The 12155-nt window shown below is 54.3% G+C and overlaps 1 long non-coding RNA gene across 1 annotated transcript; it reads right to left on the bottom strand.

Annotated features, from left to right (window-relative positions):
* Positions 1-835: 835 nt before the first annotated feature.
* On the bottom strand, positions 836-12006 carry LOC144955042 (uncharacterized). The gene is made up of 4 exons (XR_013641482.1): positions 11965-12006; positions 9295-9402; positions 7456-7636; positions 836-964 (listed from the first exon to the last, which is right to left on the bottom strand). It is a non-coding gene; the product is annotated as an uncharacterized LOC144955042 (long non-coding RNA).
* Positions 12007-12155: the final 149 nt, after the last annotated feature.

Consider the following 12155-nt stretch of genomic DNA (forward strand, 5'->3'; position numbering starts at 1 on the left):
ATAGTGCAGTGTATAGTGCAGTGTATAGTGTAGTGTATAGTGCAGTGTATAGTGCAGTGTATAGTGTAGTGTATAGTGTAGTGTATAGTGTAGTGTATAGTGTAGTGTATAGTGTAGTGTATAGTGTAGTGTATAGTGTAGTGTATAGTGTAGTGTATAGTAGTGTATAGTGTAGTGTATAGTGTAGTGTATAGTGTAGTGTATAGTGTAGTGTATAGTGTATAGTGTAGTGTAGTGTGTAGTGTAGTGTGTAGTGTAGTGTATAGTGTAGTGTAGTGTGTAGTGTAGTGTGTAGTGTAGTGTATAGTGTAGTGTAGTGTGTAGTGTAGTGTATAGTGTAGTGTATAGTGTATAGTAGTGTATAGTGTAGTGTATAGTGTAGTGTAGAGTGTATAGAGCACCGTGTTGAGATGGGTGCGAACGCGAGTTCCGCGCTGGAGGTCCCACAGTGCGAGGCGTGTGTAGTGTAGTGTGTAGTGTAGTGTATAGTGTATAGTGTAGTGTATAGTGTAGTGTATAGTGTATAGTGTAGTGTATAGTGTAGTGTATAGTGTATAGTGTAGTGTATAGTGTAGTGTGTAGTGTAGTGTGTAGTGTATAGTGTAGTGTATAGTGTAGTGTATAGTGTAGTGTAGAGTGTAGTGTATAGTAGTGTATAGTGTAGTGTATAGTGTAGTGTATAGTGTAGAGAGCACCGTGTTGAGATGGGTGCGAACGCGAGTTCCGCGCTGGAGGTCCCACAGTGCGAGGCGTGTGTAGTGTAGTGTGTAGTGTAGTGTATAGTAGTGTATAGTGTAGTGTATAGTGTAGTGTATAGTGTATAGAGCACCGTGTTGAGATGGGTGCGAACGCGAGTTCCGCGCTGGAGGTCCCACAGTGCGAGGCGTCCGTCGTGGGCGGCAGACAGCAGCAGGCGGCCGTCCCACGGGTGCGGCTCCAACACAAACACCTCGTCCTCGTGCGCCTGTCAACAACAACAACAACTACGTCAACAACAACAACAACTACGTCAACAACAACAATGTCAACAACAACAACAACAATGTCAACAACAACAACAACAATGTCAACAACAACAACGTCAACAATGTCAACAACAACAACGTCAACAACAACAACAACGTCAACAACACAAACACCTCGTCCTCGTGAGCCTGTCAACAACAACAACAACAACTACGTCAACAACAACAACAACAACGTCAACAACACAAACACCTCGTCCTCGTGAGCCTGTCAACAACAACAACAACAACTACGTCAACAACAACAACTACGTCAACAACACAAACACCTCGTCCTCGTGCGCCTGTCAACAACAACAACAACAACTACGTCAACAACAACAACAATGTCAACAACAACAACGTCAACAACAACAACGTCAACAAGAACAACAACGTCAACAACACAAACACCTCGTCCTCGTGCGCCTGTCAACAACAACAAATGTCAACAACAGCATCAACAACAACAACGTCAACAACAATGTCAACAACACAAACACCTCGTCCTCGTGCGCCTGTCAACAACAACAACAACTACGTCAACAACAACAACGTCAACAACAACGTCAACAACAACACAAACACCTCGTCCTCGTGAGCCTGTCAACAACAACAACAACGTCAACAACAACAACAACAACGTCAACACAAACACCTCATCCTCGTGGGCCTGTCAACAACAACGTGAGAGGTGGTGAGTGGTGGTGGTTGTAGTGAGTGGTGAGTGAGTGGTGAGTGAGTGGTGAGTGAGTGAGTGAGTGGTGAGTGAGTGAGTGGTGAGTGAGTGGTGAGTGAGTGGTGAGTGGTGAGTGAGTGGTGAGTGAGTGGTGAGTGAGTGGTGAGTGAGTGAGTGAGTGGTGAGTGAGTGAGTGGTGAGTGAGTGGTGAGTGAGTGGTGAGTGAGTGGTGAGTGGTGAGTGAGTGGTGAGTGAGTGAGTGGTGAGTGAGTGGTGAGTGAGTGGTGAGTGGTGAGTGAGTGAGTGGTGAGTGAGTGGTGAGTGAGTGGTGAGTGAGTGGTGAGTGGTGAGTGAGTGAGTGGTGAGTGAGTGGTGAGTGAGTGGTGAGTGAGTGGTGAGTGAGTGAGTGGTGGTGAGTGAGTGGTGAGTGAGTGGTGAGTGGAGTGGTGGTGAGTGAGTGGTGAGTGAGTGAGTGGTGAGTGAGTGGTGAGTGAGTGAGTGAGTGAGTGAGTGAGTGGTGAGTGAGTGGTGAGTGAGTGGTGAGTGGTGAGTGGTGAGTGGTGAGTGGTGAGTGAGTGAGTGGTGAGTGGTGAGTGAGTGGTGAGTGAGTGGTGAGTGGTGAGTGGTGAGTGAGTGAGTGGGTGAGTGAGTGAGTGAGTGAGTGAGTGGTGAGTGAGTGAGTGAGTGGTGAGTGAGTGGTGAGTGAGTGGTGAGTGAGTGGTGAGTGGTGAGTGGTGAGTGAGTGGTGAGTGAGTGGTGAGTGAGTGGTGGTGAGTGAGTGGTGAGTGAGTGAGTGTGTGAGTGGTGAGTGAGTGGTGAGTGAGTGAGTGGTGAGTGAGTGGTGAGTGAGTGAGTGAGTGAGTGAGTGGTGGTGAGTGAGTGGTGAGTGAGTGAGTGGTGAGTGAGTGGTGAGTGAGTGGTGAGTGGTGAGTGAGTGAGTGGTGAGTGAGTGAGTGGTGAGTGTGAGTGAGTGGTGAGTGAGTGGTGAGTGAGTGAGTGGTGAGTGAGTGGTGAGTGAGTGGTGAGTGAGTGGTGAGTGAGTGGTGAGTGAGTGAGTGGTGAGTGAGTGGTGAGTGGTGAGTGAGTGGTGTGGTGAGTGAGTGGTGAGTGAGTGAGTGGTGAGTGAGTGGAGTGGTGAGTGAGTGGTGAGTGAGTGTGAGTGTGTGAGTGAGTGAGTGGTGAGTGAGTGGTGAGTGAGTGAGTGGTGAGTGGGTGAGTGAGTGAGTGGTGAGTGAGTGGTGAGTGGAGTGAGTGTGAGTGAGTGAGTGGTGAGTGAGTGAGTGGGTGAGTGAGTGGTGAGTGAGTGAGTGGTGAGTGTAGTGAGTGAGTGGGAGTGGTGAGTGAGTGAGTGGGTGGGTGGGTGAGTGAGTGGTGAGTGAGTGGTGGTGAGTGAGTGGTGAGTGGGTGAGTGGTGAGTGAGTGAGTGAGGTGGGTGGGAGGAGTGAGTGGAGTGGGTGAGGGTTGAGTGAGTGGTGGAGTGGTGAGTGGTGGTGTGGTGAGGTGAGTGGTGGTGAGTGAGTGAGTGGTGAGTGAGTGGTGAGTGAGTGAGTGGTGAGTGAGTGGTGGTGAGTGTGGTGAGTGGTGAGTGAGTGAGTGGTGAGTGAGTGGGTGAGTGAGGTGAGTGGTGAGTGAGTGGTGGTGAGTGAGTGGAGTGTGAGTGAGTGGTGAGTGAGTGGTGAGTGGTGAGTGGGTGAGTGGTGAGTGAGTGGTGAGTGAGTGGTGGTGAGTGAGTGAGTGGTGAGTGAGTGAGTGGTGAGTGAGTGGTGGTGAGTGAGTGGTGAGTGGTGAGTGAGTGGTGAGTGAGTGGTGAGTGGTGAGTGGTGGGTGGTGAGTGGTGAGTGAGTGGTGAGTGAGTGGTGAGTGAGTGGTGAGTGAGTGGTGAGTGGTGAGTGGTGAGTGAGTGGTGGTGGTGTGAGTGGTGGTGGTGGTGAGTGGTGAGTGGTGGTGAGTGAGTGGTGAGTGGTGAGTGAGTGAGTGAGTGGTGAGTGAGTGGTGAGTGAGTGGTGTGGTGGTGAGTGGTGGTGAGTGTGTGAGTGGTGGTGGTGGAGTGGGTGGTGGTGAGTGTGTGAGTGAGTGGTGGTGAGTGAGTGAGTGGTGGTGAGTGAGTGGTGGTGAGTGAGTGAGTGGTGGTGAGTGAGTGAGTGGTGAGTGAGTGCGTGGTGGTGAGTGAGTGGTGAGTGAGTGGTGGTGAGTGAGTGGTGAGTGGTGGTGAGTGGTGAGTGGTGAGTGAGTGGTGAGTGAGTGGTGAGTGAGTGAGTGGTGGTGAGTGAGTGGTGAGTGAGTGGTGAGTGAGTGAGTGGGTGAGTGAGTGAGTGGTGAGTGAGTGGTGAGTGGTGGGAGTGAGTGAGTGAGTGGTGAGTGGTGGTGAGTGGTGAGTGAGTGAGTGGTGAGTGGTGAGTGGTGGTGGTGGTGAGTGGTGAGTGAGTGAGTGGTGAGTGAGTGGTGAGTGAGTGGTGAGTGGTGAGTGGTGGTGAGTGGTGAGTGAGTGGTGTGTGAGTGGTGAGTGAGTGGTGAGTGAGTGGTGGTGAGTGAGTGGTGAGTGAGTGGTGAGTGAGTGGTGAGTGAGTGGTGAGTGAGTGGTGAGTGAGTGGTGAGTGAGTGGTGAGTGAGTGGTGAGTGAGTGGTGAGTGAGTGGTGAGTGAGTGGTGAGTGAGTGGTGAGTGAGTGGTGAGTGGTGAGTGAGTGGTGAGTGAGTGGTGAGTGAGTGAGTGGGGTGAGTGAGTGAGTGGTGAGTGAGTGGTGGTGAGTGAGTGGTGGTGAGTGAGTGAGTGGAGTGAGTGAGTGGTGAGTGAGTGAGTGGTGAGTGAGTGGTGAGTGAGTGGTGAGTGAGGTGGTGAGTGGTGAGTAAGTGAGTGGTGGGTGAGTGGTGAGTGAGTGTGGTGAGTGGTGAGTGAGTGGTGAGTGAGTGAGTGGTGAGTGAGTAGTGAGTGAGTGAGTGGTGAGTGAGTGAGTGGGTGGGTGGTGAGTGAGTGGTGAGTGAGTGAGTGGTGAGTGAGTGAGTGGGTGGGTGGGTGAGTGAGTGGTGAGTGAGTGAGTGGTGAGTGGGTGAGTGGTGAGTGGTGAGTGGGTGAGTGAGTGAGTAGTGAGTGAGTGAGTGGTGAGTGAGTGGTGAGTGAGTGAGTGGTGAGTGAGTGAGTGGTGAGTGAGTGGTGAGTGAGTGAGTGGTGAGTGAGTGAGTGGTGAGTGAGTGAGTGGTGAGTGGGTGAGTGGTGAGTGAGTGAGTGGGTGAGTGAGTGGGTGAGTGGGTGAGTGGTGAGTGAGTGGTGAGTGAGTGAGTGAGTGGTGAGTGAGTGGTGAGTGAGTGAGTGGGTGAGTGAGTGGTGAGTGAGTGGTGAGTGAGTGGTGAGTGAGTGAGTGAGTGGTGAGTGAGTGAGTGGTGAGTAAGTGGTGAGTGAGTGGTGAGTGGTGAGTGAGTGGTGAGTGAGTGGTGAGTGGTGAGTGGGTGGGTGGGTGAGTAAGTGAGTGGTGAGTGAGTGGTGAGTGAGTGGTGAGTGAGTGAGTGGTGAGTGAGTGAGTGGTGAGTGAGTGAGTGGTGAGTGAGTGGGTGAGTGAGTGGTGAGTGAGTGGGTGAGTGGTGAGTGAGTGATGAGTGAGTGAGTGGGTGAGTGGTGAGTGAGTGGGTGGGTGAGTGAGTGAGTGGTGAGTGAGTGGGTGAGTGAGTGGTGAGTGAGTGGGTGGGTGAGTGAGTGAGTGGTGAGTGAGTGAGTGGGTGAGTGAGTGGGTGGGTGAGTGAGTGGTTGAGTGAGTGGTGAGTGAGTGGGTGAGTGAGTGGTGAGTGAGTGGGTGGGTGAGTGGTGAGTGAGTGGTGAGTGAGTGGGTGAGTGAGTGGTGAGTGAGTGGGTGAGTGAGTGGTGAGTGAGTGGGTGGGTGAGTGAGTGAGTGGTGAGTGAGTGAGTGGGTGAGTGAGTGAGTGGGTGGGTGAGTGAGTGAGTGGGTGGGTGAGTGGATGAGTGAGTGGGTGAGTGGGTGAGTGAGTGAGTGAGTGGGTGAGTGGGTGAGTGAGTGAGTGAGTGAGTGAGTGAGTGAGTGGTGGTGAGTGAGTGGTGAGTGAGTGGTGAGTGAGTGAGTGGGTGAGTGAGTGAGTGGTGAGTGAGTGGGTGAGTGAGTGGGTGGGTGAGTGGGTGAGTGGTGAGTGAGTGAGTGGGTGAGTGGGTGAGTGAGTGGGTGAGTGGGTGAGTGGATGAGTGAGTGGGTGAGTGGGTGAGTGAGTGAGTGAGTGAGTGGTGAGTGGTGAGAGGGTGAGTGAGTGAGTGAGTGAGTGAGTGAGTGAGTGAGTGAGTGGTGAGTGAGTGGGTGAGTGAGTGGGTGGGTGAGTGGGTGAGTGGTGAGTGAGTGAGTGGGTGAGTGAGTGAGTGAGTGAGTGGTGAGTGGTGAGAGGGTGAGTGAGTGAGTGAGTGAGTGAGTGAGTGGTGAGTGAGTGGGTGAGTGAGTGGGTGGGTGAGTGGGTGAGTGGTGAGTGAGTGAGTGGGTGAGTGGGTGAGTGGATGAGTGAGTGGGTGAGTGAGTGAGTGGGTGAGTGAGTGAGTGGGTGAGTGAGTGAGTGAGTGGGTGAGTGAGTGGGTGGGTGAGTGGGTGAGTGGTGAGTGAGTGAGTGGGTGAGTGAGTGAGTGAGTGAGTGAGTGGTGAGTGAGTGAGTGGGTGAGTGAGTGGGTGAGTGAGTGAGTGAGTGGTGGTGAGTGGGTGAGTGGGTGAGTGAGTGGGTGAGTGGGTGAGTGGATAAGTGAGTGGGTGAGTGAGTGGTGAGTGAGTGAGTGGTGAGTGGGTGAGTGAGTGAGTGGTGAGTGAGTGGGTGAGTGAGTGAGTGGTGAGTGAGTGGTGAGTGAGTGGTGAGTGAGTGGTGAGTGAGTGAGTGGTGAGTGAGTGAGTGGTGAGTGAGTGGGTGAGTGAGTGAGTGGTGAGTGAGTGGGTGAGTGAGTGAGTGGTGAGTGAGTGGTGAGTGAGTGGTGAGTGAGTGGGTGAGTGAGTAAGTGGTGAGTGAGTGAGTGAGTGAGTGAGTGGTGAGTGAGTGGGTGAGTGAGTGGTGAGTGAGTGGGTGAGTGAGTGGTGAGTGAGTGGTGAGTGAGTGAGTGGGTGAGTGGATGAGTGAGTGGGTGGGTGAGTGGTGAGTGGTGAGTGAGTGAGTGAGTGGTGAGTGAGTGGGTGGGTGAGTGGGTGGGTGGTGAGTGAGTGAGTGAGTGGTGAGTGAGTGGGTGAGTGAGTGAGTGAGTGGTGAGTGAGTGGGTGGGTGAGTGGGTGGGTGGTGAGTGAGTGGGTGAGTGGGTGGGTGAGTGGGTGAGTGAGTGAGTGAGTGGTGAGTGAGTGGGTGGGTGAGTGGGTGAGTGGTGAGTGAGTGAGTGGTGAGTGAGTGGGTGGGTGGGTGAGTGAGTGAGTGAGTGGTGAGTGAGTGGGTGGGTGAGTGAGTGAGTGAGTGGTGAGTGAGTGAGTGGGTGAGTGGATGAGTGAGTGGGTGAGTGAGTGAGTGGTGAGTGAGTGGGTGGGTGAGTGGGTGAGTGGTGAGTGAGTGAGTGGTGAGTGGTGGTGAGTGAGTGGGTGAGTGAGTGGGTGGGTGAGTGGGTGAGTGGTGAGTGAGTGAGTGGGTGAGTGGGTGAGTGAGTGGGTGGGTGAGTGGGTGAGTGGTGAGTGAGTGGTGAGTGGGTGAGTGAGTGAGTGAGTGGTGAGTGAGTGGGTGAGTGAGTGAGTGGTGAGTGAGTGGGTGAGTGAGTGAGTGAGTGGGTGAGTGAGTGATGAGTGAGTGAGTGAGTGGTGAGTGAGTGGTGAGTGTTGACTGCTCACCCGTAGCGAGTGTTGAAGTTGCCCCGTGTGAGAGTTCCACACTTTGAGCAGGAAGTTGCTGGTTGCCGTGACAACGAGGTTATCACGACGGTCCCAGGCAACCATCGTTACCTTGAGACGCGTCGGACACTCCTCCTCCTCACCACCACGCTCACCACCACGCTCACCACCACGCTCACCACTACACGGGGAGAGAGGGTGAGTGGGTGGGTGGGTGAGTGGGTGGGTGGGTGGGTGAGTGGGTGGGTGAGTGGGTGGGTGGGTGAGTGAGTGAGTGGGTGAGTGGGTGGGTGAGTGGGTGGGTGGGTGAGTGGGTGGGTGAGTGGGTGGGTGGGTGGGTGAGTGAGTGGGTGAGTGGGTGAGTGGGTGAGTGGGTGGGTGGGTGGGTGAGTGGGTGGGTGAGTGGGTGAGTGGGTGGGTGAGTGGGTGGATTAGTGGGTGGGTGAGTTGGTGGGTGAGTGAGTGAGTGAGAGGGTGGGTGAGTGAGTGGGTGGGTGGGTGGGTGAATGGGTGGGTGGGTGGGTGAGTGAGTGAGTGGGTGGGTGAGTGAGTGAGTGGGTGGGTGAGTGAGTGGGTGGGTGGGTGGGTGAGTGAGTGGGTGGGTGGGTGAGTGGGTGGGTGGGTGAGTGAGTGAGTGGGTGGGTGGGTGAGTGGGTGGGTGAGTGGGTGGGTGGGTGAGTGGGTGGGTGAATGATTGAGTGAGTGGGTGGGTGAGTGAGTGAGTGAGTGGGTGGGTGAGTGGGTGGGTGAGTGGGTGAGTGGGTGGGTGGGTGAGTTGGTGGGTGAGTGGGTGAGTGGGTGGGTGGGTGAGTGAGTTGGTGGGTGGGTGAGTGGGTGGATTAGTGGGTGGGTGAGTGGGTGGGTGAGTGGTTAGGTGAGTGGTTAGGTGAGTGGGTGGGTGAGTGGGTGGGTGAGTGGGTGGGTGAGTGAGTGGGTGAGTGAGTGGGTGAGTGGGTGGGTGAGTGGGTGATTGAGTTGGTGAGTGGGTGGGTAGGTGGGTGAGTGGGTGGGTGAGTGGGTGGGTGAGTGGGTGGGTGAGTGAGTGAGTGAGTCAGTGAGTGGGTGAGTGGGTAGGTGGGTGGGTGGGTGGGTGGGTGAGTGAATGAGTGAGTGAGTGGGTGAGTGAGTGAGTGGGTGGGTGGGTGGGTGGGTGAGTGAGTTGATGGGTGAGTGGGTGGGTGAGTGGGTGGGTGAATGGGTGGGTGGGTGAGTGGGTGGGTGAGTGAGTGAGTGGGTGGGTGAGTGGGTGGGTGAGTGAGTGGGTGGGTGGGTGGGTGGGTGAGTGGGTGGGTGGGTGAGTGAGTGGGTGGGTGGGTGGGTGGGTGGGTGGGTGGGTGAGTGGGTGGGTGGGTGAGTGGGTGGGTGAGTGAGTGAGTGAGTGGGTGGGTGAGTGATTGAGTGAGTGGGTGGGTGAGTGAGTGGGTGGGTGGGTGAGTGAGTGAGTGGGTGGGTGAGTGGGTGGGTGAATGAGTGAGTGGGTGGGTGAGTTGGTGGGTGAGTGGGTGAGTGAGTGAGTGGGTGAGTGGGTGGGTGGGTGGGTGAGTGAGTTGGTGGGTGGGTGAGTGGGTGGATTAGTGGGTGGGTGAGTGGGTGGGTGAGTGGTTAGGTGAGTGGGTGGGTGAGTGGGTGGGTGAATGGGTGGGTGAGTGAGTGGGTGAGTGAGTGGGTGAGTGGGTGAGTGAGTTGGTGAGTGGGTGGGTAGGTGGGTGAGTGGGTGAGTGAGTGAGTGGTTAGGTGAGTGGGTGGGTGAGTGCGTGAGTGGGTGAGTGAGTGGGTGAGTGAGTGAGTGAGTGGGTGGGTGGGTGAGTGAGTTGATGGGTGAGTGGGTGGGTGAGCGACCTTGGTGAGGAGGGTGAGGTGGCCATGTTGAGTACAAGTGAGCTCCACTCTCCCCTCTTCCTGCGTGCCCACACACGCGCCGTCCCATCGCGACTCCCGCTCACAAACCTGCACCCCCATCACCACCATCACCACCATCACCACCATCACCATCACCACCATCACCACCATCACCACCATCACCATCACCACTATCAACACCATCACCACCATCATCATCATCACCATCACCATCACCACCATCACCACCATCACCACCATCACCATCACCACCATCATCATCATCATCATCACCACCATCACCATCAACACCATCACCACCATCACCACCATCACCATCACCACCATCATCATCACCATCATCACCACCATCACCACCATCACCACCATCACCATCACCACCATCATCATCACCATCACCACCATCATCACCACCATCACCACCATCACCACCATCATCACCACCATCACCACCATCATCACCACCATCACCACCATCATCATCACCATCACCACCATCATCACCACCATCATCACCACCATCACCATCATCACCACCATCACCACCACCATCACCACCATCACCACCATCATCACCACCATCATCATCATCACCACCATCACCACCATCATCACCACCATCACCACCATCACCACCACCATCACCACCACCATCACCACCATCATCACCACCATCACCACCATCATCATCACCATCACCACCATCATCACCACCATCATCACCACCATCACCACCATCATCACCACCATCACCACCATCATCACCACCATCACCACCATCATCACCACCATCACCATCACCACCATCACCACCATCATCACCACCACCATCATCACCACCATCACCACCATCATCACCATCACCACCATCATCACCACCACCATCATCACCACCACCATCATCACCACCATCACCACCATCACCACCACCACCATCACCACCATCATCACCACCATCATCACCACCATCACCATCACCACCATCATCACCACCATCACCACCATCACCATCACCACCATCACCACCATCATCACCACCATCACCATCACCACCATCACCATCACCACCATCATCATCACCACCATCACCACCATCATCACCACCATCATCACCACCATCACCACCACCACCACCATCATCACCACCATCATCACCACCATCATCACCACCATCACCATCACCACCACCACCATCATCACCACCATCACCATCACCACCATCATCACCACCACCACCATCATCACCACCATCACCACCACCATCACCACCATCACCACCACCATCATCACCACCATCACCATCACCACCATCATCACCACCATCACCACCATCACCATCACCACCATCACCACCATCATCACCACCATCACCATCACCACCATCACCATCACCACCATCATCATCACCACCATCACCATCACCACCATCACCACCACCATCACCACCATCACCACCATCACCACCATCATCACCACCATCATCACCACCATCACCATCACCACCATCATCATCACCACCATCACCACCATCATCACCACCATCACCATCACCACCATCACCACCATCACCATCACCACCATCACCACCATCACCACCATCATCACCACCAGCACCACCACCACCAGCATCACCACCACCATCATCACCACCATCATCACCACCATCATCACCATCATCACCACCACCAGCATCACCACCACCATCATCATCACCACCATCACCACCATCACCACCATCACCACCACCACCATCATCACCACCATCATCACCACCATCATCACCATCATCACCACCACCACCAGCATCACCACCACCATCATCACCACCATCATCACCATCATCACCACCACCAGCATCACCACCACCATCATCATCACCACCATCACCACCATCACCACCATCACCACCACCACCATCATCACCACCATCATCACCACCATCATCACCATCATCACCACCACCACCAGCATCACCACCACCATCATCACCACCATCATCACCACCATCATCACCACCATCACCACCACCACCACCACCACCAGCATCACCACCATCATCACCACCATCACCACCACCACCATCATCACCACCATCATCACCACCATCACCACCACCACCAGCATCACCACCATCATCACCACCATCATCACCATCATCACCACCACCAGCATCACCACCACCATCATCATCACCACCATCACCACCATCACCACCATCACCACCACCACCATCATCACCACCATCATCACCACCATCATCACCATCATCACCACCACCACCAGCATCACCACCACCATCATCACCACCATCATCACCACCATCATCACCACCATCACCACCACCACCAGCATCACCACCATCATCACCACCATCACCACCACCACCATCATCACCACCATCATCACCACCATCACCACCACCACCAGCATCACCACCATCATCACCACCATCATCATCACCATCATCATCACCACCATCATCACCACCATCACCACCACCACCATCATCACCACCATCATCACCATCATCACCACCACCACCAGCATCACCACCACCATCATCACCACCATCATCACCATCACCACCACCACCAGCATCACCACCAGCATCACCACCATCATCACCACCATCATCATCACCATCATCACCTCAGTCCTGAGTTGGCGAATTGAATGCTGTCAACTTTATCCTGAAACAACAACAACAGTCAACAACAACAACAACAGTCAACAACAACAACAACAACAGTCAACAACAACAACAACAGTCAACAACAACCACAGTTGTGGTGTAGTCGTGGTGGTGGTGAGGGTGGTGAGTGGTGATGAAGAGGTTGATG

This window comes from Lampetra fluviatilis, unplaced genomic scaffold, assembly GCF_964198595.1.
Source record: "Lampetra fluviatilis unplaced genomic scaffold, kcLamFluv1.1 SCAFFOLD_1265, whole genome shotgun sequence".
In the NCBI taxonomy this organism is placed as follows: domain Eukaryota; kingdom Metazoa; phylum Chordata; class Hyperoartia; order Petromyzontiformes; family Petromyzontidae; genus Lampetra; species Lampetra fluviatilis.